Source organism: Pogoniulus pusillus, chromosome 29, assembly GCF_015220805.1.
Source record: "Pogoniulus pusillus isolate bPogPus1 chromosome 29, bPogPus1.pri, whole genome shotgun sequence".
NCBI lineage: Eukaryota > Metazoa > Chordata > Aves > Piciformes > Lybiidae > Pogoniulus > Pogoniulus pusillus.
This window is the reverse complement of record NC_087292.1, coordinates 2,459,521-2,484,821: the sequence shown is the minus strand read 5'-3', so window position 1 is coordinate 2,484,821 and position 25,301 is coordinate 2,459,521. Positions and strand designations below refer to the sequence as shown.

The following is a 25,301-nucleotide window of genomic DNA, read 5'->3' as shown; positions in this document are numbered from 1 at the left end:
CAGATTCAGTGTCTGCCTTCCCCATCCTCTCCATGCTGGCTTTCCCCAGCAGCACATGCATACTGCAGAGCAGGATTTAGGAGTGGCTCTCACCCCCTTCATGGTAAAGAACTTCCTGACATCCACTCTGAATCTCCTCATTTCCAGCTTTGTTCCATTCCCCCCAGTCCTATCCCTACCTGACAGCCTCAAAAGTCCCTCCCCAGCATTTTTGTAGCCCCCTTCAGATCCTGGCAGGCCACAAGAAGGTCCCCTGGGAGCCTCCTCTGCTCCAGCCTGCACAGCCCCAACTCTTTCAGGCTGTGCTCACAGCAGAGCTGATGCAGTCTCTCAGCATCCTCCTGGCCCTGCTCTGGGCACTCTCCAGCATCTCCACAGCCCTCTTGTCCCAGGGGCTCCAGAGCTGGATGCAGGACTCCAGGTGGGGTCTCAGCAGTGTGGAGCAGAGGGGGAGAATCCCCTCCCTGGCCCTGCTGCAGCCCAGGCTCTGCTGCCTTTCTTGCCATGCTTGCAGTGCAGCTGCTCTGAAGCGACCCTGGCATGTGAGGTGCTGGAGCCTTGCATCTGCTGCCCTGGCATCCTGGCACAGAGCTGCTTGTGAAGCTGGTGGGGGGTTGTGGAGGAGCTCAGTGTGTGCTGAGCCCTTTTTGGAGGGTGCCACAGATGCTGCTGGGGGAGGTGAAGGCTCTTACTGCTGCTGGGTGAGGATGGATGCAAGCCTCAGCAGGTGGTCAGCAGCAGGCTTAGTCTCTTCCATCAGTACTGCAGTGGATGTGAAGGTGGTCCATGAGGGGCACAGATTTCATCCCACAGCTGGTAGGGGTAATCTCAGAGTGGGTTTTGGCTGGCAGTGGTGAGCAGAGATAGCTCCTGGTGAGCAGAGATAGCTCCTGGTGATCAGTGATGGCTCCTGGTGAGCAGTGATGGCTCCTGGTGAGCAGAGGTGGCTCCTGGTGAGCAGAGGTAGCTCCTGGCGAGCAGTGATAGCTCCTGGTGAGCAGAGATAGCTCCTGGTGAGCAGAGGTGGCTCCTGGTGAGCAGAGGTAGCTCCTGGTGAGCAGAGATGGCTCCTGGTGAGCAGAGATGGCTCCTGGTGAGCAGTGATGGCTCCTGGTGAGCAGTGATGGCTCCTGGTGAGCAGTGATAGCTCCTGGTGAGCAGAGATAGCTCCTGGTGAGCAGTGATGGCTCCTGGTGAGCAGTGATGGCTCCTGGTGAGCAGAGGTGGCTCCTGGTGAGCAGAGGTGGCTCCTGGTGAGCAGTGATGGCTCCTGGTGAGCAGTGATGGCTCCTGGTGAGCAGTGATAGCTCCTGGTGAGCAGAGATAGCTCCTGGTGAGCAGTGATGGCTCCTGGTGAGCAGTGATGGCTCCTGGTGAGCAGAGGTGGCTCCTGGTGAGCAGAGGTGGCTCCTGGTGAGCAGAGATGGCTCCTGGTGAGCAGAGATAGCTCCTGGTGAGCAGAGGTAGCTCCTGGTGAGCAGAGGTGCTGAGGAGCAGGCTGCCAAGCAGCAGTGCCCAGAGTAGAGGTTTGGGGGGAAGCTGAGGTGCTGGCAGAGGAAGGAGGGAGGTGCTGGGGCTGTTCTCTTTCTCTGGCAAAGGGAATTGCTCAGGACCTGAGCTGGTTCTCAGTGGTGGTAGCTACTTGGTACAGGATAGAAGCCCCTGTTGAGATGCTGCCTCTCCAGAACACTTCTGTGTTTGCCCCAAGCTGTCCCCTCTGTGCACCCAGCTGCCTCCATCTGTCTCAGCATGGAGGGGCCATGTGTGTACGTCAGTAAAGTGAGGCAGCACAGCCCAGCTGAGAGCTGCTGAGCAAGCAGGGGACAGCTTTAGTTGCCTCATGGCTGTGCTGACCCCAGCTGAACTCTCTGCTCCCCTCCACCATGGAGAGCAGCTCACCTGCAGGAGCAGGCCAGTGCAGAGCTGCATTTGCTGCCCTGGGTTGTCTTTGCTGCAGCTCTTGAGGTGGTGAACAGCAGCAGGGTCCTGAGTGGGGTGGCCAGGACAAGGGAGGTTATTCTGCCCCTGGGCTCAGCACTGCTCAGACCACACCTTGGGACCTGGGGGTGGTGGGAGAGAGGAGCTGCAGAGGAGGCAGCAGTGCCCAGGTGGGCAGCAGAGCCAATGGCATCCTGGGCTGGCTGAGGAGCAGTGTGGGCAGCAGGACAAGGGAGGTTCTTGTGCCCCTGTGCTCAGCACTGCTCAGGACACCCCTGGAGTGCTGTGTCCAGTTCTGGGCTCCTCCATTGCAGAGAGCTGTTGAGGTGCTGGAAGGTGTTTGGAGAAGGGCAGCAAGGCTGGGGAGGGGCCTGGAGCACAGCCCTGTGAGGAGAGGCTGAGGGAGCTGGGGGGGTGCAGCCTGCAGCAGAGGAGGCTCAGGGCAGAGCTCATTGCTGCCTGCAGCTGCCTGCAGGGAGGCTGTAGCCAGGTGGGGTTGGGCTCTGCTGCCAGGCAGCCAGCACCAGAAGAAGGGGACACAGCCTCAAGCTGTGCCAGGGCAGGTCTAGGCTGGATGTTGTTAGGAAGTTGCTGTCAGAGAGAGTGATTGGCATTGGAATGGGCTGCCCAGGGAGGTGGTGGAGTGGCTGTGGCTGGAGGTGTTGCAGCCAAGCCTGGCTGGGGCACTTAGTGCCATGGTGTGGTTGGTTGGGCAGGGCTGGGTGCTAGGTTGGGCTGGCTGAGCTTGGAGCTCTCTTCCAGCCTGGCTGATTCTCTGAAGCCCCCTGCCATGGACTAAGACACCTTCCTCCAGCCCAGGTTGATCAAAGTCTCATCCAACCTGGCCTTCAACACCTCCAGGGTGGGAACATCCACAACCTCCCTGGGCAACTTATTCCAGGCTCTCCCCACCCTCACTCTCCAGAATTTTTTCCTTATCTCCACTCTCCCTCTCCCCTCTCCCAGCTCAAAGCCATTGTCCCTCATCCTGGCACTCTCAATCCTTCTCAAAAGTCCCTCCCCAGCTCTCCCATAGTCCCTTTCAGGTACTGAAAGGATGCTTTCAGATCTCCTCAGAGCCTTCTCTTCTCCAAGCTATTTGTTATATCAATGTCCCATTCCTCTATCCCAGCCTCAGTGGTGACCTGGGGAGGGCCATTCCCTCCTCCAGGCCTGGCCAAATGCCTGTGGATGATGCCTTTTGGTGCAGCACCAGGAGGTGCAGCATCAACCTCCTGCTTACCCCAGCTGGACAAGTGAACATCCTGGGTGGCTAACACAGTGCCAGCAGGACCTGGTTGTGGTACCTTCCCCTTGCTCTTTGCCTGGTTTCTGCCTCAGCCATGCCAAAGCTGCCTGAAGTTGAGCCCTGTGCACCCCTTGTGCTGTTCTGAAAGCCAAAGATGTCATTTGTTTGAGTTTCTCAGCTCTGGGGGCTACAGAGACACCCTCTGGAGGCCTTACTTAACCCCCATCCAAGCCAGGCTGGTTTCCACCCTCTGCAATACCTCAGTGAATTCCTAATTACACTAATCTAATTAAAGGCTGGATGGAACAACTGTGCCTAATTGTCATGCTACACCTCTTGGGTTAGAAAGAGAGGCAAAAGCAATTGCTTGTGTACAGCAAACCACCCAGTTTGGTCCTGAATTCACAAGTACCTCTCCAGCTGCAGCTGTGAGAGTGCTGCTCCTGTGGGCATCCCTGCAAGCCCCATCCTCAACACAGGCCACACATGGAGCTGCTGGAGTGGGGCCAGAGGTGGCCACGAAGGGGATCAGAGGGCTGGAGCAGCTCTGCTGTGAAGAGAGGCTGAGAGAGCCTGGAGTTGGTCAGCCTGGAGAAGAAAAGGCTCCGAGGAGACCTTAGAGCTACATTTCCATATCTGAAGAGGAGCTGCAGGGTGGCTGGGGAGGGGCTGTGGTGATAGGGCAGGCAGGAATGGCTCTGAGCTGGAGCAGGAGAGGTTTAGGCTCAGTGGTGGACTTGGCAGAGTAGCATCAAGGGTGGGACTTGATGATGGCTCTGCTCACTGCTCCCTGGGATGGGACAAGGAGCAATGGATGGAAGCTGCAGCACAGGACAAGGAGCAATGGATGGAAGCTGCAGCACAGGACAAGGAGCAATGGATGGAAGCTGCAGCACAGGACAAGGAGCAATGGATGGAAGCTGCAGCACAGGACAAGGAGCAATGGATGGAAGCTGCAGCACAGGACAAGGAGCAGTGGATGGAAGCTGCAGCACAGGACAAGGAGCAGTGGATGGAAGCTGCAGCACAGGACAAGGAGCAATGGATGGAAGCTGCAGCACAGGACAAGGAGCAGTGGATGGAAGCTGCAGCACAGGACAAGGAGCAATGGATGGAAGCTGCAGCACAGGACAAGGAGCAATGGATGGAAGCTGCAGCACAGGACAAGGAGCAGTGGATGGAAGCTGCAGCACAGGAGGTTGCAGCTCAACACAAGGGGGAACTTCTTGGCTGGAAGGGTCCCAGAGCCCTGGCACAGGCTGCCCAGAGAGGTTGTGGAGTCTCCTTCTGTGGAACCTTTCCAGGCCTGTATGGATGTGTTCCTGTGCCACCTGAGCTAGATTGTGTGGTCCTCCTCTGGCAGAGGTCTTGGACTTGATGATCTCTTTGGGTCCCTTCCAACCCCTAACCATCCTGATGATCTTGAAGGTCTCTTCCAACCTAACTGATTCTGAGCTGCAGAGGGAATGGCTGCACTCAAAGGTCTGGAGCCTTCTGCTAATGCTTTTGCAGCAGTTCCTTGCTGCAATTACTCCTGCAGCTGTGGCTTTGTCTTCTCCTGCATTCACCAAGGCAAGGAAGAAGTTTGTCCTACAGCAGAGAGACTTCATTGACATTGACAGCCCTGCAGGGATTCCAGCATCAGAGTGGAGAACCAAATGTGGGCCACAGGGAGCAAGATCAAGGAGCTAAAAGAGATCAGAGAGATGAAGAACCTCTGCTATGGGCACAGGCTGAGAGCTGGAGCTGTTCAGCCTGGAGAAGAGAAGGCTGCAGGGAGATCAACACTCTGTGCTGGGTTAGGAACTGGCTGGAGGGCCGGACCCAGAGAGTGGTGGTGAGTGGTGCCACATCCAGCTGGCAGCTGTCACTAGTGGTGTCCCTCAGGGATCAGTGCTGGGCCCCATCCTCTGTAACATCTTCATAGATGATCTGGATGAGGGCATGGAGTCAGTCATCAGCAAGTGTGCAGGTGACACCAAGCTGGGGGCAGATGTGGCTGGGTTGGAGGGCAGAAGGGCTCTGCAGCAGGACCTTGACCTCCTGCACAGTTGGGCAGAGTCCAAGGGGATGGAGTTCAATAGCTCCAAGTGCAGGGTGCTGCACTTTGGCCACAACAACCCCATGCAGAGATACAGGCTGGGGTCAGAGTGGCTGAGAGCAGCCAGACAGAGAGGGATCTGGGGGTGCTGATTGATACCTGCCTGAACATGAGCCAGCAGTGTGCCCAGGTGGCCAAGAGAGCCAGTGGCATCCTGGCCTGCATCAGGAATGGTGTGGTCAGCAGGAGCAGGGAGGTCATTCTGCCCCTGTACTCTGCACTGGTTAGACCACACCTTGAGTGCTGTGTTCAGTTCTGGGCCCCCCAGTTTAGAAGGGACATTGAGATGCTTGAGTGTGTCCAGAGAAGGGCAACGAGGCTGGGGAGAGGCCTTGAGCACAGCCCTACGAGGAGAGGCTGAGGGAGCTGGGATTGGTTAGCCTGGAGAAGAGGAGGCTCAGGGCAGACCTCATTGCTGTCTACAACTACCTGAGGGGAGGTTGTAGCCAGGAGGAGGTTGCTCTCTTCTCTCAGGTGGCCAGCACCAGAACAAGAGGACACAGCCTCAGGCTGTGCCAGGGGAGATTTAGGCTGGAGGTGAGGAGAAAGTTCTTCCCTGAGAGAGTCATTGGACACTGGAATGGGCTGCCCGGGGAGGTGGTGGAGTCGCCGTCCCTGGAGCTGTTCAAGGCAGGACTGGACGTGGCACTTGGTGCCATGGTCTGGCCTTGAGCTCTGTGCTAAAGGGTTGGACTTGATGATCTGTGAGGTCTCTTGCAACCCTGATGATACTGTGAGACTGTGATGCTGTGATACTCTGATACTGTGATCATAGAGCAACTTTCCAATACCTGAAGGGGGCTACAAGAAAGCTGGGAAGGGACTTTTGACAAGGGCTAGTGGTGGGACAATGGCTTTGAGCTGGGAGAGGGAAGCCTGAGAGTGGAGATGAGGAAGAAATTGTTGAGAGGGAGGGTGGGGAGGCACAGGTTGAAGGTGGTGAGACACTGGCACAAGGTTGCCCAGGGAGGTTGTGGAGCACAGAAGCACCCAATGTGATCTTTGATCACATTGGGTGCTTCTGTGCTCCACAACCTCCCTGGAGATGTTCATGCCCAGGCTGGGTGAGGCCTTGAGCATGCTGTGCTGGTGAGAGGAGTCTCTGCTAGTGCTGCTCTTGGCTGTAGATCCATCAGGGTTAGTGAAGGAAGGCAAATGGAACCGAGGAGCCCTGCGTGGAGAGCCCAGCCTGGCTCATGGCTGGTTTCAGAGGCTCTCTTGGTGCTCCCACACTGTTTTAATGACTGCATCTTGGTGGCAGCAATTTGCTTGTTTGTGCTGGTTGAGAGGAGCTGAGCTCTGCCAGCTGCATCCTCTTTAAACCTGCAGCCAAGACAGCAAAGCTGCTCTCATGCTTCCTGATTTACATCCTCAGATCTGTGTTCGCTGGGGTTTGCTTCTCGCCTGCCTGCAGTTGTTTGCTTGCACCTCAGGACCACTTGCAAAGGCCCAGGGCTGGAGGCTGCACAGCCTGAGCTTGCTGCAGGTCTCCAGGAAGCCCCCCAAGGTGCTGCACTCTGTAGGATCTTCTGGCTGAGCTGGCAGACACTTCTCACAGAGGCACTCCTGGCAGTCGGCAAGGGTTAGCTCTGGGACTCCAGGTCTGATGTGGGTCATAGAATCACAGAATCAGGCAGGTTGGAAGAGAGCTCCAAGCTCAGCCAGCCCAACCTAGCACCCAGCCCTGCCCAACCAACCAGACCATGGCACTAAGTGCCCCAGCCAGGCTTGGCTGCAACACCTCCAGCCACAGCCACTCCACCACCTCCCTGGGCAGCCCATTCCAATGCCAATCACTCTCTCTGACAGCAACTTCCTAACAACATACAGCCTAGACCTGCCCTGGCACAGCCTGAGCCTCTGTCCCCTTCTTCTGCTGCTGGCTGCCTGGCAGCAGAGCCCAACCCCACCTGGCTACAGCCTCCCTGCAGGCAGCTGCAGGCAGCAATGAGCTCTGCCCTGAGCCTCCTCTGCTGCAGGCTGCACCCCCCCAGCTCCCTCAGCCTCTCCTCACAGGGCTGTGCTCCAGGCCCCTCCCCAGCCTTGCTGCCCTGCTCCAAACACCTTCCAGCACCTCAGCAGCTCTCTGCAATGGAGGAGCCCAGAACTGGACACAGCACTCCAGGGGTGGCCTGAGCAGTGTTGAGCACAGGGGCACAAGAACCTCCCTTGTCCTGCTGCCCACACTGCTCCTGAGCCAGCCCAGGATGCCATTGGCTCTGCTGCCCACCTGGGCACAACTGCTGGCTCCTCTTCAGCCTACTATCTACCAGCACCCCCAGGTCCCTTTCTTCTTGGCTGCTCTCAGCCACTCTGGCCCCAGCCTGTAGTGCTGCTTGGGGTTGTTGTGGCCAAAGTGTAGAACCCTGCACTTGGCCTTGTTCAATCTATTCAGTTCCTGGCAGAGAGAGTGATTGGCATTGGAATGGGCTGCCCAGGGAGGTGGTGGAGTGGCTGTGGCTGGAGGTGTTGCAGCCAAGCCTGGCTGGGGCACTTAGTGCCATGGTGTGGTTGGTTGGGCAGGGCTGGGTGCTAGGTTGGGCTGGCTGAGCTTGGAGCTCTCTTCCAGCCTGCTTGATTCTATGATTCTATGACCCCCATCAGACCTGGAGTCCCAGAGCTAACCCTTGCTGACTGCCAGGAGTGCCTCTGTGAGAAATATCTGCCAGCTCAGCCAGAAGATCCTGCAGAGTGCATCCCCTTGGAGGGCTTCCTGGGGACCTGCAGCAAGCTCAGGCTGTGCAGCCTCCAGCCCTGGGCCCTTGCAAGTGATCCAACCTGGTCCATTCTATGTTTGAGCACAGATCTTGGCAAGCTCAGATGCAGAGCTCCCTGTTGTGGTGGCAAGGAGGAGAGCCCTTCAGCAGAGCAGTGCTTTCCATCCCTTGCCCTTTCCCTCTCTCCTGCACGTTGCTCTGCTTCATGCAGCAGCTAAAAATAGGTGGGAGTCGTGAGGCTGTGCTGCAGGCAGTGGAGAGGGAAGCCCTGAGCCTGCAGGAGAAACTGGACTCCTTCAGCTGGCAGCAGCCTGTTTGCTCTGGGGGTGCAGATAAACAGCCTCTGGGCTTGTCTCTGCTCACCCCACCAAAGCCTGCTGCTAGCCTTGGCTTTCTGGCTTGCCCCTCTGTATTTTTAGCTGCAGGACATCTTGTCCCCAGCCCCAGACAGGACCTGACTTGGAAAGGGTTGGAACTGGGTGATCTTTGAGGTCCCTTCCAGCCCTGCCAGTTCTGTGGTTTGTTTTCTTTCCAGTTGGGCCATTGGTGAGGCCACAGCTTGAGTGCTGAGGTCAGGTCTGGGTCCCTCACTCCAGGAGGGAGCAAAAATGGGGAAGGGTCTGGAGAATAGGGTTGGGGAGGAGCAGCTGAGGGAGCTGGGGGGGTGTGGTCTGGAGGAGAGGAGGCTGAGGGCAGAGCTCATGGCTCTGTAGCTCCCTGAGCAGAGGTTGCAGTGAGCTGGGGTTGGGCTCTGCTGCCTAGGATCAGGTGCTAGAAGGAGAGGCAATGGCCTGAAATTGTTCCAGGGCAGGGTTAGGTTGGAGAGGAGGAAACATTTCTTTGCTGCAAGAGTGGTCAGGGATTAGCACAGGCTGCCCAGGGAGGTGCTGCAGTCCCCATCCCTGGAGGTGCTCAAGAAACCTGTGGGCTCTTGGGGACAGGGTTTGGTGGCCATGGTGGTGCTGGGTTGATGGTTGGACTGGATGATCTCAGAGGGCTTCTCCAAACCCAGCAGTTGTGATTCCCTGAGGCTAGGTGCTGCAGTGAGCACATCTCCTGTTGTGCAGTGGTTTCTGTTGTGCAGAGTCCACCTTCACACCACTTCTCTGCTCCTGCAGCACAATCCTCCTCAGCCACCTGAGGCTGTGCATTTTCCTGCTCCTGCCCTCAGAGCCCTTTGCAATCCAAGCAGCCCAACCATGGTCCTCAGGGCTCAGCTCTTGGCCTTCTTCTGTGTTCCCTCCTCCTGCACTGAGGTCTTTGCTCAGACACTCAGGTGTGGACTTCAGTTGCAGGGTCTGAAGGTGCAACTGGTGTAGGGTCTGAAGGCTTTCACCAATTAACACCAAGGGGGCTGAAGGCTCCCTTAGTGTAATTAAGGCTATTTCATAGAAGCACAGAACCAGTCAGGGCTGGAAGGGACCACAAGGAGCAGCCACTTCCAACCCCCCTGCCAGGGACAGGGACACCCTACCCTAGAGCAGGCTGCACACAGCCTCAGCCAGCCTGGCCTCAAACACCTCCAGCCATGGGGCCTCAACCACCTCCCTGGGCAACCCATTCCAGCCTCTCACCACTCTCCTGCTCAGCAACTTCCTCCTCACCTCCAGCCTCACTCTCCCCACCTCCACCTTTGCTCCATTCCCCCCACTCCTGCCACTCCCTCACAGCCTCAAAAGTCCCTCCCCAGCTTTTTTGTAGCCCCCTTCAGATGCTGGCAGGCCACAAGAAGGTCCCCTGGGAGCCTCCTCTGCTCCAGCCTGCACAGCCCCAACTCTTTCAGGCTGTGCTCACAGCAGAGCTGCTGCAGCCTCTCAGCATCCTCCTGGCCCTGCTGTGGACACTCTCCAGCATCTCCACAGCCCTCTTGGCCCAGAGGCTCCAGAGCTGGATGCAGGACTCCAGGTGGGGTCTCAGCAGAGCAGAGCAGAGGGGGAGAATCCCCTCCCTGGCCCTGCTGGCCACACTGCTGCTGCTGCAGCCCAGCCTCTGCTTGGCTCTCTGGGCTGCAAGTGCACACTGCTGGCTGCTGCTGAGCTTCTCCTCCAGCAGCACCCCCAAGTCCCTCTCCTCAGGGCTGCTCTGCAGCCACTCACTGCCCAGCCTGGATTGGTGCTTGGCATTGCCTCCACCCAGCTGCAGGACCTTGCCCTTGGTCTTGTTGAACCTCCTGAGCATGGCTTGTGCCCACCTCTGCAGCCTGTGCAGGTGCCTCTGGATGGATCCTGCCCTCCAGCCTGGCTGCTGCAGCACACAGCTTGGTGTGGGCAGCAAACCTGCTGAGGCTGCACTTAGTGTCCCTGTCCATGGCACCCACAGAGATGCTGAGTAAGACTGGTGCCAGGACTGATCCCTGAGGGACTCTGCTTGTCACTTTCTGTGCTTGGAATTAAGAGGAGCTGAAGCACAGTGCAGGAGCTTTGGCCAAGCACTTCAGTGGGTTTTACAGGGCACTGGGGGCTGCCAGCCCTGTTCCTCAGCCTGCTGACTGCTGGTGGAAGATGACACAGAGGCTCTGACTGCTCTGTTCTCTCCACTTGTGCAGATTAAATGCCCTGGGGTCTGTTGTTTGTGCCACACTGATGTATCCCTGTAAGACCTTGAGTGCTGCGTCCAGTTCTGGGCTCATCAACTCAAGAGAGATGTTGAGGTGCTGGAAGGTGTTTGGAGCAGGGCAGCAAGGCTGGGGAGGGGCCTGGAGCACAGCCCTGTGAGGAGAGGCTGAGGGAGCTGGGGGGGTGCAGCCTGCAGCAGAGGAGGCTCAGGGCAGAGCTCATTGCTGCCTGCAGCTGCCTGCAGGGAGGCTGTAGCCAGGTGGGGTTGGGCTGTGCTGCCAGGCAGCCAGCAGCAGAAGAAGGGGACAGAGCCTGAAGCTGTGCCAGGGCAGGTCTAGGCTGGATGTGAGGAGGAAGTTGCTGTCAGAGAGAGTGATTGGCATTGGAATGGGCTGCCCAGGGAGGTGGTGGAGTGGCTGTGGCTGGAGGTGTTGCAGCCAAGCCTGGCTGGGGCACTTAGTGCCATGGTGTGGTTGGTTGGGCAGGGCTGGGTGCTAGGATGGACTGGCTGAGCTTGGAGCTCTCTTCCAGCCTGGTTGATTCCATAATTGGATGGCCACCTTGTCCCCTGGGAGGGCCACTCTAGGTCACAGGCTGCTTTGGCACAGCTGCCAAGCCTGCAGTGTCCATCCTCAGTGGATGTGCTGGTTTGGCCTGTCAGGGTGAGGCAGGTGGGGTATGGGAGTCAATCTCAGCCCTACATAGCATCAGTTATAGAATGAACTGGGCTGAAGGCACCTCCAAAGGTCCCCCAGTCCAACCTCCCTGCAGTCAGCAGGGACATCCCCGACTAGATCCAGTCACCCAGAGCCCTCTCCAGCCTCAGCTTGAGTATCTCCATCCTAGCTGCTGTCCCAGGAAGCAGCACAGAAGGGTGGCAGGGTGGTGCACAGCAATAAGCCAAGGATCCAAACTGGAACAGAGAAGGTTTCAGCTCAACATGAGGAGAAACTTCTTTGGTGTGAGGGTGGCAGAGCTCTGGGGCAGGCTGCCCAGAGAGATTGTGCAGTCTCCTTCTCTGGAGCCTTTCCAGCCCCACCTGGGTGCATTCCTGTGTGCACTGCCCTGGGTGATGCTGCCTGGCAGGGAGGTTGGACTCAATCTCTGGAGGTCTCTTCCAGCCTGCAGGGCTCTGTGATTTACCTGGTCAGAGAGGAAGACTGAGGCAGCAGCTGCAGGTGTGAGCAGGCTCAGCTGAGCTGTGCCAGGTCCAAGGGCAGCTGGATCAGCAGTGCTGTGTGCTTCCAGCCCCTTCTTGTCCTCAAGAGAGGGAGGTGACAAGTAAAGAGAGGGTAAGCAGATTTGACTGTAGCTGGCCATGCATAAGCACTGGTGCCACCAACAGAGACATCCCAGTGTCTCACCTAGCACAGAATAGAATCAGCCAGCTTGGAAGAGACCTCCAGGATCATCCAGTCCAGCCTAGCATTGTCCAGTCAACCAGACCATGGCACTAAGTGACCTCTCTTTGCTTGAGGTGACCTCAAGAGAGGGAGGTGTGAGCTTGTGCAGGCCACTGCACAGCACCTGAGGCTCAGCTGGAAGCCACCTGAGCCATCTACTTGTTTTGGGGGGTGGGGGGCAGCAGCAGGGTTCCTTAGTGAGAGACTGCAGCTGGATTTGCACCCTTAGCTGACCTCCCTGTGCAGTTGAGGCCACCCAAGTTGCTTTCCTATCCAGGTATCAGCTCTTTAATGGCTCCTGAATGACTGTGGGGAGGGGGGCATGGAGTGAAGCTCAGCTAAGGGCATTGAAGGGAGGGGGTGACAAATTGGCAAGCAAGAAGCACTGCCAGGGGTTCATGGCCTGACCTTTCCCTGCACAGAACTGTGTGTAACAGATAGGAATGTTTAACACTAAGCAGTGTCTCAGCAGCAGGGAGAACAAAATGGCATTAGACAGGCAAGAAATCCACTGCCAGTTGCTCTGCAGAGAAGTGTCAGCCTCTGGGTATCTGCAACCTGCCTGCCTGCCTGCCTGCTGCTGGGGCTGGCATCAGACAGGAGGGCATGTGAGCAAAGGAGCCATTCAAAGAGATGTAGAAGAAGAATGATGGAAGAAGAATCAAGCAGGCTGGAAGAGAGCTCCAAGCTCAGCCAGCCCAACCTAGCACCCAGCCCTGCCCAACCAACCAGACCATGGCACTAAGTGCCCCAGCCAGGCTTGGCTGCAACACCTCCAGGGCTGGGGACTCCACCACCTCCCTGGGCAGCCCATTCCAATGCCAATCACTCTCTCTGCCAGCAACTTCCTAACAACATCCAGCCTAGACCTGCCCTGGCACAGCTTGAGCCTCTGTCCCCTTCTTCTGCTGCTGGCTGCCTGGCAGCAGAGCCCAACCCCACCTGGCTACAGCCTCCCTGCAGGCAGCTGCAGACAGCAATGAGCTCTGCCCTGAGCCTCCTCTGCTGCAGGCTGCACCCCCCCAGCTCCCTCAGCCTCTCCTCACAGGGCTCTGCTCCAGGCCTCCAGGCTCCCTGCCAGAGCAGCATCACCCAGAGCAGATCACACAGGAACACATCCAGGCAGGTCTTGGCTATCTCCAGAGAGGGAGACTCCACAGCCCCCCTGGGCAGCCTGTGCCAGGGCTCTGGCACCCTCCCAGGGAAAAAAATCCTTCCTCATGTTTGCATGGAACTTCCTATGCCTCAGCTTCCACCAGTGCCCCTTGTGCTGTCCCTGGCATCACCCAGCAGAGCCTGGCTCAGCCTCCTGCCACTCACCTGCACACATTGATAACCACTGCTAAGGTCACCCCTTAGCCTCCTCTGCTCCAAGCTCCTGACCCAGCTCCTTCAGGCTCTCCTCATAAGGAAGATGTTCAACTTCCTTCAGACCTTTGTGGCTCTCAGCTGGACTCTGTCAAGCAGCTGCCCATCCTTCTTGAGCTAGGGGGCCCAGAACTGGACACAGTACTCCAGATAAGGCCTCATGAGGGCAGAAAGGTTGAAGCAAATGAACCTTGGGGTCCCTTCCAACCTGGCACCCTGGGATTCTCTGCCTTATGCAGTGAAGAACTCAGAGTAAGAGCAGGACAGGTTGGTTTGAGAGGGTGATTGGCATTGGAATGGGCTGCCCAGGGAGGTGGTGGAGTGGCTGTGGCTGGAGGTGTTGCAGCCAAGCCTGGCTGGGGCACTTAGTGCCATGGTGTGGTTGGTTGGGCAGGGCTGGGTGCTAGGTTGGGCTGGCTGAGCTTGGAGGTCTGCTTGATTCTATGATTCTGTGATGTCCTCTTGGTTAGGAACCCCCCAGAACCTGTCTGCAGCTCTTCTGAGCACCACAGTTAGCAACCAGGCCTGAAGTGTGGCTCTGTGGGAATGGGAAGGTATTTCTGCCAGGCTCTTCATTCCTGCTGGAGGCAGAGCTATGAGCAGGGTCTCTTCTAACCTGGCCCAGTCATTCTCTGATTCCATGTAGCTGTGCCTTTGGCAGGTGAGAGGTGATGCAGCAGCAGAGGTGGGCTCGTTTCTCTTGAGTGCTCCTGGGGAGGTTTGGCTCTGCCACCTCCAGCACTGCTGCTCCCCCTCCCCAAGCTGTCAGGCAACTCTGCAGCCTTCATCTGAGCCTGAACTTCCTATTATAAGGACACAGAGAGCTGCAGTAATCTGTCCCTGGGTCTCAGAGAGGTGCAGTAATCTGCCCCTGGGTCTCTGCAGGTGCAGGAATCTGCCCCTGGGTCTCAGAGAGGTGCAGGAATCTGCCCCTGGGTCTCTGCAGGTGCAGTAGTCTGGCCCTGGGTCTCTGCAGGTGCAGGAATCTGCCCTTGGGTCTCTGCAGGTGCAATAATCTGGCTCTGGGTCTCTGCAGGTGCAGTAATCTGTCCCTGGGTCTCTGCAGGTGCAGGAATCTGTCCCTGGGTCTCTGCAGGTGCAGGAATCTGTCCCTGGGTCTCAGAGAGGTGCAGGAATCTGGCCCTGGGTCTCTGCAGGTGCAGGAATCTGCCCCTGGGTCTCAGAGAGGTGCAGGAATCTGCCCCTGGGTCTCAGAGAGGTGCAGGAATCTGGCCCTGGGTCTCAGAGAGATGCAGGAATCTGGCCCTGGGTCTCTGCAGGTGCAGGAATCTGTCCCTGGATCACAGAGAGGTGCAGGAATCTGGCCCTGGGTCTCTGCAGGTGCAGTAATCTGGCCCTGGGTCTCTGCAGGTGCAGGAATCTGTCCCTGGGTCTCAGAGAGGTGCAGGAATCTGGCCCTGGGTCTCTGCAGGTGCAGGAATCTGGCCCTGGGTCTCTGCAGGTGCAGGAATCTGGCCCTGGGTCTCTGCAGGTGCAATAATCTGGCTCTGGGTCTCTGCAGGTGCAGTAATCTGGCCCTGGGTCTCAGAGAGGTGCAGGAATCTGCCCCTGGGTCTCAGAGAGGTGCAGGAATCTGGCCCTGGGTCTCAGAGAGGTGCAGGAATCTGCCCCTGGGTCTCTGCAGGTGCAGTAATCTGGCCCTGGGTCTCTGCAGTGTGCAGTGGAGCCAAGAGCAGAGCTCAGAGCTTCTGCTGCTTTCATTGCAGCACTTCACTGATTCAGTTGAACTTCTGGGAGGTGCAACCAGCTCTCTGGAGAGGCTGACTGGAAGCTGTCCTTCAGAGGAGTGCAGAGGCTTCTGCTGGGGAAGCCAGCACATCACCTCTGATCAGCTCATCAGCTAGCTGTGCCCTGGCAGGTGGTTGCAGCCCCCAGGGCTTCAGGGCTCTGCCTCTTTAGTGCTTTCTCTGTTTTAATTAAGAGCTTCAGTGCAGTTTGACCTTTTGCAATGCTCTGGCACAACTGAGACTGAATTGAGCCTCTGAGCAGAGGAGGTTTCTCCTGGCAGGTTGGGGGGATGAACTAAAAGCATTCATCTGGGAAGCATTCTTGGGCAGGAGCAATAAAGTGCAGCAGTACAGGCTGGGAGGTGACTGCTGGAGAGCAGCCCTGTGGAGAGGGACCTGGGGGTGCTGGTGGAGAACAAGCTCTGCATGGGCAGCAAGAAGGGCAGTGGGGTCCTAGGGGGCATTAGGAAGAGTGTGGCCAGCAGATCCAGGGAGGTTCTGCTGCCTCTCTATCTGCCCTGGTGAGACCTCACCTGGAATACTGCATCCAGTTCTGGGCTCCCCAGCTCAGGAGGGACAGGGATCTGCTGGGGAGAGTCCAAGGGAGGGCTCCAAGGATGCTGCAGGGAGTGCAGGGAGTGCCTGAGGAGGAGAGGCTGAGAGCCCTGGGGCTGAGAGTCTGCAGAGGAGAGGCTGAGAGCCCTGGGGCTGAGAGTCTGCAGAGGAGAGGCTGAGAGCCCTGGGGCTGAGAGTCTGCAGAGGAGAGGCTGAGAGCCCTGGGGCTGAGAGTCTGCAGAGCAGAAGGCTGAGAGGGGACCTGAGCAATGTCTGTAGGTAGCTGAGGGCTGGGGGGCAGGAAGGGAGGCACAGGGACAGCCTCTGCTCACCTGTGCCCTGCCACAGGACAAGGGCAAGGGAAGGAAACTGCAGCACAGGAAGGTGCAGCTCAACATGGGGAAGAACTTCTCGGCTGGAAGGGTCCCAGAGCCCTGGCACAGGCTGCCCAGGGAGGTTGTGGAGTCTCCTTCTCTGGAGCCTTTCCAGCCCTGTCTGGATGTGCTCTGTGTGAGCTGCTCTGGATCCTCTGCTGCTGCTCTGGCAGGGGTTGAACTCGATGACCTCTGGAGATCCCTTCCAACCCCTGACATCTGTGATCTAAACACTGATGATGACCTGCAGGAGCCCAAACTGCCCCTCCTGCCCTCCCCACGGGATCAGGCAGCCCATGGAGCTGAGGATCCCACAGAGCAGGGTGGGGAAAGCATTTCTCTTCTGATACAAGCTCTGCTTCCTTAGGAGACCTTGCTGGGGGGAGGCACGGGCTGGGAATCAGCTCTGGTGTGAGCAGAGTGATTGGTTGCCTCTCTGTAGGTCAGTGCTGGCCCAAGAAGGCTGCTTTGAAAGAATGGGTTTAAATCACTGGCTCTTGTTAATGCCTTGGAGTGGGAACATGGAGAGCTGCATCCAGTTCCCATCAGCTCTGCACTGTGCAAGCTGTGAGCTCAGGACAGTCCTGGAGCTGGAGAGCATGGAGCAGTTCTCACTGCATCCCATCCATTCAGGCACAGCTCCCAGCTCCTTGCCTGTCTGTTGAGTTGCAGAGGAGTGAGGGGTTAATGAGATCTGCTCTCTAAAGCACTGAGCCCAGTTTTCAGTGGGATGAACAGCCTTGCTCTGCAGCATTCCTGCTCAGCAGGCTCCTCAGGCAGCTCCTGCAAGGAGCATCACCAGCTGTGCCAACACTGCTGCCTCAAGGAGCCTGCTCAGAGGGCACTTGGGTGTTGCCCAGCATAAAAATGCTTTGGAAGGTCCTGCAGCTTCCACTTCTGAACTGTAACATCGAATCACAGCATTGTGTTGGTTGGGAAAGCCCTCTAAGATCATCAAGTTCCAGCCTTCAACCCCACCATGGCCACCAAACCACCTCCCCAAGTGCCATGGCCACACCTTCCTTCAACACCTCCAGGGATGCAGACTCCACCACCTCCCTGGGCAGCCTGTGCCAGTCCCTGGCCACTCTGGCACCAAAGAAATGTTTCCTCATCTCCAACCTAACCCTGCCCTGGCACAATTTCAGGCTGTTTCCTCTTGTCCTGTGGCTGGTTACTTGGGAGCAGAGCCCAATCCTCACCTCACTGCAACCTCCTCTCAGGGAGCTGTAGAGAGCAATGAGGTCTCCCCTCAGCCTCCTCTCCTGCACTTTAGGTCCCTTCTAACCCCTGGCATCCTGTGAGCTGTGATCTGTGATCCCCTGAGCCTCCCCTTCTGCACTTTGGGTCCCTTCCAACCCCTGGCATCCTGTGAGCTGTGATCTTGTGATCCCCTGAGCCTCCCCTTCTGCACTTTGGGTCCCTTCCAACCCCTGGCATCCTGTGAGCTGTGATCTTGTGATCCCCTGAGCCTCCTCTTCTGCACTTTGGGTCCCTTCCAACCCCTGGCATCCTGTGAGCTGTGATCTTGTGATCCCCTGAGCCTCCTCTTCTGCACTTTGGGTCCCTTCCAACCCCTGGCATCCTGTGAGCTGTGATCTTGTGATCCCCTGAGCCTCCCCTTCTGCACTTTGGGTCCCTTCCAACCCCTGGCATCCTGTGAGCTGTGATCTTGTGATGCCCTGAGCCTCCCTTTCTGCACTTTGGGTCCCTTCCAACCCCTGGCATCCTGTGAGCTGTGATCTGTGATCCCCTGAGCCTCCTCTTCTCCAGACTGCACACCCCCAGCTCCCTCAGCTGCTCCTCCCCAGCCCTGTTTTCCAGACCCTTCCCCAGCTTTGTTGCCCTTCTCTGCCTCTGCTCCAATCCCTCTGTGTCCTTCTTGTAGTGATGGACCCAAAACTGAACCCAGGATTCAAGGTGCTGACTTCAGGAAGGATATTGAGGTGCTGGAGTGGGGCTCAAGAGAGGAGGGGGCTGGAGGGGAAGTCTTAGGAGGAGAGGCTGAGGGAGCTGGGGGGGTTCAGCCTGGAGAAGAGGAGGCTTAGAGGGGACCTTATCACTCCCTGCAACTACCTAAAAGGAAGCTGTAGTCAGGTGAGGGTCAGGCTCTGCTCGCAGGAAACTTGTGACCTGTCACAAGCTGGCCTGGAGCTGTGCCAGGGGAGTTTTAGGTTGGAGGTCAGGAAGCCTTTCCTCATGGAAAGAGTGATCAGGCACTGGAATGGGCTGCCCAGGGAGCTGCTGGAGTCTCCATCCCTGGAGGTCTGTGGCAGCTTGGCTGTGGCACTGGGTGGCATGGCTGAGCTGATGGGGGGGGTTAGGTTAGAGGCTGGACTCGGTGGTCTCAGAGGTCTCCTCCAGCCTCAGTGGCTCTGTGATTCTGTGCCAGCCTCACCAGTGACCCAGTACAGGGTCCTGCTGATGTAGCAGTTCCTGTGTGACTTCCCCCAGCAGCCTGACCCAATTGCCCAGCAGCTCCCCAAGGGCTCAGCCCTGGGAGCACAGCCTTGGCTGGCTGCTCTGGTCTGAGCTCCTTGCTAAGCAGCTCAGACTCTTAGCTTGGAGAGTCCTGGTCCTGATCCTTGCAGACAAGCAGCCAGCAGCTTTTCTTTGCTTCTCTGCTGGGGGTCAGAAGGTAACTGGATTATCTGCTTAGCACCACTGGCAAAAACCCCTCCTGTGTCCTGCCTGTTGCAGGGTGAAGCTGAGCCGAGCACCGAGGAGGTGCTGCAGCTGCTCCCGGGGCAGTGACAGCAAGGACTGACAAACCCCAAGTGCCCACACCAGGCCTGGTAAGTAGTTGTGTCTGGAGGCACCCTTAGACGTGAGGAATGGAGGGAAGAGAGCCCTACAGTGCCCAGCTGCTGAGCTGCTGCTGCAGGTGGGACTCAGCAGGGAGGGTCGAGGCACTCGCTTGAGATGCTGAATGGTCTGCGTGGGCTTCAAGCTGGATGCTGGCTGAAGGTGTTCTCTGCTTGAGCCTGCTGAAAGTGGCCTTATCCTGGCCTGCTGTGTGCATTCAAGGGGTGCAAGGCTGGTGGGTGTGCTGAGAGCCTGCCAGGGCTGCTGGTGGTGGCAGCAGGACTGCCCCAGCTGCTCCCCGCTGCGGACGCGGTGGGTTTGGGCACATCTTCACTTCTGGTTCGTGGCTTGTTTGGCTTCTCAGGGCTCTGTCTGCAGTTTGCTGGGGGTGGATGTGACTGTAAGTGACAGTTCTGGGTGATGTGGAGGTAGGCTCTGCTCTTGCCTTTCCTGGGGCACACCTCTCAGCGTGAGAGGTGGCAGAGAGGAGCTGGGGAGAAGCGCCGCACCCAGGGGATGTTGTGCTGGGGGCAGACACTGCCTTGCAGGGCTGGTGGTGTGCTGAAGAGGGTGCCCAGAGGTGGGTCAGACCCCTGGCACTGCCTCTGCACAGGGTTAGCAGTGTGGCTGGAAAGTGCCTGGCAGAAGGGGACCTGGGGGCTGTAGTGGGCAAGCAGCTGAGCAGGAGCCAGCAGTGCCCAGGTGGCCCAGAAAGCCAATGGCAGCCTGGCTGGGGTCAGGAATGCTGTGCCCAGCAGGAGCAGGGAGGGGATTGTGCCCTGGCACTGGGCTCTGGTGAGGCCACAGCTCAGCAGCTGTGTCCAGTTTGGGGCACCTCAGTACAGGAGAGCTGTGGAGGTGCTGGAGGCAGTGCAGAGGAGGGCAGGGAAGCTGGGGAAGGGCTGGGGAAGAGATCTGATGAGGAGAGACTGAGGGAGCTGGGGATGGTTGGTGTGAGGAGGAGGAGGAGGCTGAGGGCAGAGCTCATCACTGCCTGCAGCTGCCTGAGAGGAGGCTGTGCAGAGGTTGGTGCTGGGCTCTGCTCACAGGTACTTAGTGGCAGAAGAAGAGGGAATGGCCTCAAGCTGCAGCAGGGCAGGCTTAGGCTGGCCAGGAGGAGAAGTCCTTTGGCAGCAAGAGTGGTCAGGCCCTGGCACAGGCTGCCCAGGGAGGTGGTGGAGACCCCAAGCCTGGAGGTGTTTGAAGGTGTTTGGCTGTGGTGCCTGGGGCTGTGGCTCAGGGTGAGCCTTGCAGAGCAGGGTCAGTGCTTGGGCTTGGGGATCCTGAGGGGCTTGGGAAACCTGAACATTTCTGTGACTGTCCTCTTGGAAATGGGCTGGAGACAGCACAGCAACACTCTTGGGGTTCCCTTCAGCACCAGCAACCTGGGGCTGTGTTTCTTAGCATTTCATCGAATAATAGAACCAAGCAGGTTGGAAGAGAGCTCCAAGCTCAGCCAGCCCAACCTAGCACCCAGCCCTGCCCAACCAACCACACCATGGCACTAAGTGCCCCAGCCAGGCTTGGCTGCAACACCTCCAGCCACAGCCACTCCACCACCTCTCTGGGCAGCCCATTCCAATGCCAATCACTCTCTCTGCCAGCAACTTCCTCCTAACATCCAGCCTGAACCTGCCCTGGCACAGCTTGAGCCTCTGTCCCCTTCTTCTGCTGCTGGCTGCCTGGCAGCAGAGCCCAACCCCACCTGGCTCCATCCTCCCTGCAGACAGCTGCAGACAGCAATGAGCTCTGCCCTGAGCCTCCTCTGCTGCAGGCTGCACCCCCCCAGCTCCCTCAGCCTCTCCTCACAGGGCTGTACTCCAGGCCCCTCCCCAGCCTTGCTGCCCTGCTCCAAACACCTTTCAGCACCTCAACAGCTCTCTGCAATGGAGGAGCCCAGAACTGGACACAGCACTCCAGGGGTGGCCTGAGCAGTGCTGAGCACAGGGGCAGAAGAACCTCCCTTGTCCTGCTGCCCACACTGCTCCTGAGCCAGCCCAGGATGCCATTGGCTCTCTTGGCCACCTGGGCACACTGCTGCCTCCTCTTCAGCCTACTATCTACCAGCACCCCCAGCTCCCTCTCTGCCTGCCTGCTCTCAGTCCCTCTGGCCCCAGCCTGTAGTGTGCTTGAGGTTGTTGTGGCCAAAGTGCAGAACCCTGCACTTGGCCTTGTTCAGTCTCATCCCATTGGCCTCTGCCCACCATCCACCAGCCCTGAGGCTGCTTAGTCTGCAGAGGAGAGGCTGAGAGCCCTGGGGCTGAGAGTCTGCATCCATTTCCTCTGCCCTGCTGGCTGACACCAGGGAGAAGAGGCTGCTCCCTGCTGCCTTGCAACCTCCTTTCAGGAGCTGCAGGGAGCAATGAAGTCTGCAAAACCTGGCACTGGGACTTGTTAAATCTCCTGGCACTGGACTGTGCACATCTGTGCAGCCTGTCCAGGTCCCTCTGCCATTTAATTTAGTTGCTATTATGGGTTGGGTTTTAACTTGGGAACCAGGTGGAAGTTTGTATCATGCAGGTAGGAGCTTTGCTGTAGCTTGGTGCACCTCAGGACATACCAGAGACAATAATGAGCAGCCAAACCATTTTACCTGGGCATGTGTAATTGAGGAAGCTCCAAACAACAGAGGGCTGAAGACTCACCTGAGCATTTTCAAGCCTAAATGAAGCAGGTTGGAGGAGAAAGGGAATTTAGGTTTCCTTAGGAGTTGTCCAGAGCTAATTTCTGCCTCCAGGTTAAGGCTCTTCCCCTTGGTAGTGCCACTAAATAGGCCTGAGGAGTTCTGCCATGCATCTGTGTTCAGCAAATGAGCAGGCTAAAAACCTTCTTCTGCATGGAGAAGAGCAGTGCTGTGCCCTAATTCCAGCCAGCAGCTTCTCACTCAGCAAATGAAGTGCTGAGGCTCAGCAGCCCTGCAGAGATCTTCTCTTAGGTATTTTTCTTGCCTAAGGGTTGAGACTTTTTCAGTAAGAAAACTGCCAGAAGCTGTCCACAGAGCCACAGAATCCCTTGGCTTGGAGCAGCCCTCTAAGGTCACCCAGTCCAACCAGCAACCCAACACCTCCATGGCCATTAAACCCTCTCCCCAAGTCCACAAGGATGGGGACTCCACCACCTACCTCCCTGGGCATCCTGAGGCACTGGCTGGGAATCCTCCCTGGGCAGAAAGGAGTCCTGATGTCCAACCTGAACCTCCCTCAGCACAACTTGAGGCTCTTACTTCTTGTCCTGTCACTTATGCATGTGAGAAGATCCCAGCCCCCACCTCTCTTCAACCTCCTATCAGATCACCCAGTCCAACCAGCAACCCAGCACCATTAAACCATGTCCCAAAGACCATCCATAGGCTTTGTGGACACCTCCAGGGATGTGGACTCCACCACCTCCCTGGGCAGCCTGAGGCACTGGCTGGGAATCCTCCCTGGGCAGAAAGGAGTCCTGATGTCCAACCTGAACCTCCCTCAGCACAACTTGAGGCTGTTTCTTCTTGTCCTGTCACTTGTTGCATGTACTCTGGAGAAGGGGAAAGGGAGATGAAAATGCTCATTTTTTACTCTGGAGACTGGGGATGAAAATGCTCATTTTGGTACTCTGGAGAATGGGCAAGGGGGATGAAAATGCTCATTATTTACTCTAGAGAATGGGGATGAAAATGCTCATTATTTACTCTAGAGAAGGGGAATAAAAATGCTCATTTTTTGCTCTGCAGAATGGGGATAAAAATGCTCATTTTGGTACTCTAGAGAATGGGGATGAAAATGCTCATTTTGATACTCTGGAGAAGGGGGATGAAAATGCTCATTTTTTACTCTAGGGAAGGGGAATAAAAATGCTCATTTTTTGCACTGGAGAATGGGGATGAAAATGCTCATTTTGGTACTCTGGAGAAGGGGGAAGAAAATGCTCATTTTGGTACTCTGGAAAACGTGGATGAAAATGCTCATTTTTTACTCTGGAGAATGGGGATGAAAATGCTCATTTTGGTACTCTGGGGAATGGGGATAAAAATGCTCATTTTTGTACTCTGGAGAAGGGGGATGAAAATGCTCATTTTGGTACCCTGGAGAATGGGCAAGGGGGATGAAAATGCTCATTATTTACTCTAGAGAAGGGGAATAAAAATGCTCATTTTTTGCTCTGGAGAATGAGGAAGAAAATGCTAATTTTGGTACTCTGGAGAACGGGTAAGGGAGATGAAAATGCTCATTTTTTACTCTAGAGAAGGGGAATGAAAATGCTTTTTTTTTTTACTCTTTAGAATGGGAATGAAAATGCTCATTTTTGTACTCCAGAGAAGGGGGATAAAGATGCTCATTTTGGTACTCTGGAGAATGGGGATGAAAATGCTCATTTTTGTACTCGAGTAAAGAATGGGGATGAAAATGCTCATTTTGGTACTCTGGAGAGTAAAGAATGAGGATAAAAATGTTCATTTTTGTACTCTGGAGAATAGGGAAGAGGATGAAAATGCTCAATTTTGCACTCTGGAGAATGAGGAAGGAGGATGAAAGTGCTCATTTTGGTACTCTGGAGAAGGGGGATAAAAATGCTCATTTTTGTACTCTAGAGAATAGGGAAGAAAATGCTCATTTTGGTGCTCTGGAGAAGGAGGAATTAGGATGAAAATGCTCATGTTTGTACTCTAGAGAAGGGGAATGAAAATGCTCATTTGTGGTACTCTGGAGAGTAGAGAATGGGGATAAAAATGCTCATTTTTGAGCTCCGGAGAATGGGGATGAAAATGCTCATTTTTGTACTCTGGAGAATGGGGAAGGGGAATAAAAATGCTCATTTTTGAGCTCTGGAGAATGGGGATGAAAATGCCCATTTTTGTACTCTAGAGAAGGGGATGAAAATGCTCATTTTGGTACTCTGGAGAAGGGAGAAGTGGGATAAAAATGCTCATTTTTGAGCTCTGAAGAATGGGGAAGGGGAAAGAAAATACTCATTTTTGTACTCTGGAGAAGGAGATGAAAATGCTCATTTTTGGTACTCTGGAGAATGGGGAAGGGGAATAAAAATGCTCATTTTTGAGCTCTGGAGAATGGGGATGAAAATGCTCATTTTGGTACTCTGGAGAATGGGTATGAAAATGGTCATTTTTGGTACTCTGGAGAATAAGGAAGGGGAATAAAAATGCTCATTTTGGTACTCTGGAGAATGGGGATAAAAATGCTCATTTTGGTACTCTGGAGAATGAGGATAAAAATGCTCATTTTTGGTACTCTGGAGAATGGGGAAGGGGGATGAAAATGCTCATTTTTGAGCTCTGGAGAATAGGGAAGGGGAAAGAAAATACTCATTTTTGTACTCTAGAGAAGGGAATGAAAATGCTCATTTTTGGTACTCTGGAGAATGGGGAAGGGGAATAAAAATGCTCATTTTTTACTCTAGAGCAGGGGAATAAAAATGCTCATTTTTCTACTTAGGAGAGTAGGGAAGGGGATGAAAATGCTCAATTTTGCACTCTGGAGAAGGAGGAAGGAGGATGAAAGTGCTCATTTTGGGACTCTAGAGAACTGAGAAGGGAGATGAAAATGATCATTTTTATACTCTAGAGAATTGGGAAGGAGGATGAAAATGCTCATTTTGGTACTCTAGAGAAGGGGGATAAAAATGCTCATTTGTGGTACTCTGGAGAAAGGAGAATGGGGATAAAAATGCTCATTTTTGAGCTCTGGAGAATGGGGAATGGGGATGAAAATGCTCATTTTGGTACTCTAGAGAAGGGGATGAAAATGCTCATTTGTGGTACTCTGGAGAAAGGAGAATGGGGATAAAAATGCTCATTTTTGAGCTCTGGAGAATGGGGATGAAAATGCTGATTTTGGTACTCTGGATAATAGGGAAGTGGGATAAAAATGCTCATTTTTGTACTCTGGAGAAAGGGGATGAAAATGCTTATTTTGGTACTCTGGAGAATGGGGAAGGGGGATAAAAATGCTCATTTTTGAGCTCTGGAGAATGGGGATGAAAATGCTGATTTTTGGTACTCTGGAGAGTAGGGAAGGGGAATTAAAATGCTCATTTTGGTACTCTGGAGAATGGGGATGAAAATGCTCATTTTGGTACTCTGGAGAACAGGGAAGGAGGATGAAAATGCTCATTTTTTACTCTGGAGAATGAAGAATGGGGATGAAAATGCTCATTTTTTGTGCTCTGGAAAATGTGGAAGGGGGGATAAAGATGCTGATTTTGGTACTCTGGAGAATGGGGATGAAAATGCTCATTTTTGTTCTCTGGAGAATTGGAAAGGGGATGGAAATGCTCAATTTTGTACTCTAGAGAAGTGGGGAGGGGAATGAAAATGCTCATTTTGGTACTCTGGAGAATGGGGAATGGGGATGAAAATGCTCATTTTGGTACTCTAGAGAAGGGGATGAAAATGCTCATTTGTGGTACTCTGGAGAAAGGAGAATGGGGATAAAAATGCTCATTTTTGAGCTCTGGAGAATGGGGAATGGGAATGAAAATGCTCTTTTTTG

The 25,301-nt window shown here is 55.6% G+C and overlaps 1 protein-coding gene across 3 annotated transcripts in view; it reads left to right on the top strand.

Annotated features, from left to right (window-relative positions):
- RALY (RALY heterogeneous nuclear ribonucleoprotein) overlaps positions 1 to 25,301 on the top strand; it is a 157,206-nt gene that overhangs the window by 31,079 nt on the left and 100,826 nt on the right. For 2 of the 3 annotated variants that reach the window (XM_064167494.1, XM_064167496.1), the window contains exon 2: positions 18,709 to 18,803. The exons of the other annotated variant lie outside the window; for it this stretch is intronic. The gene's annotated coding sequence lies outside the window, so the exon portion shown is untranslated. The remainder of the gene's footprint in view (positions 1 to 18,708; positions 18,804 to 25,301) is intronic. 3 annotated transcript variants of the gene reach the window in all.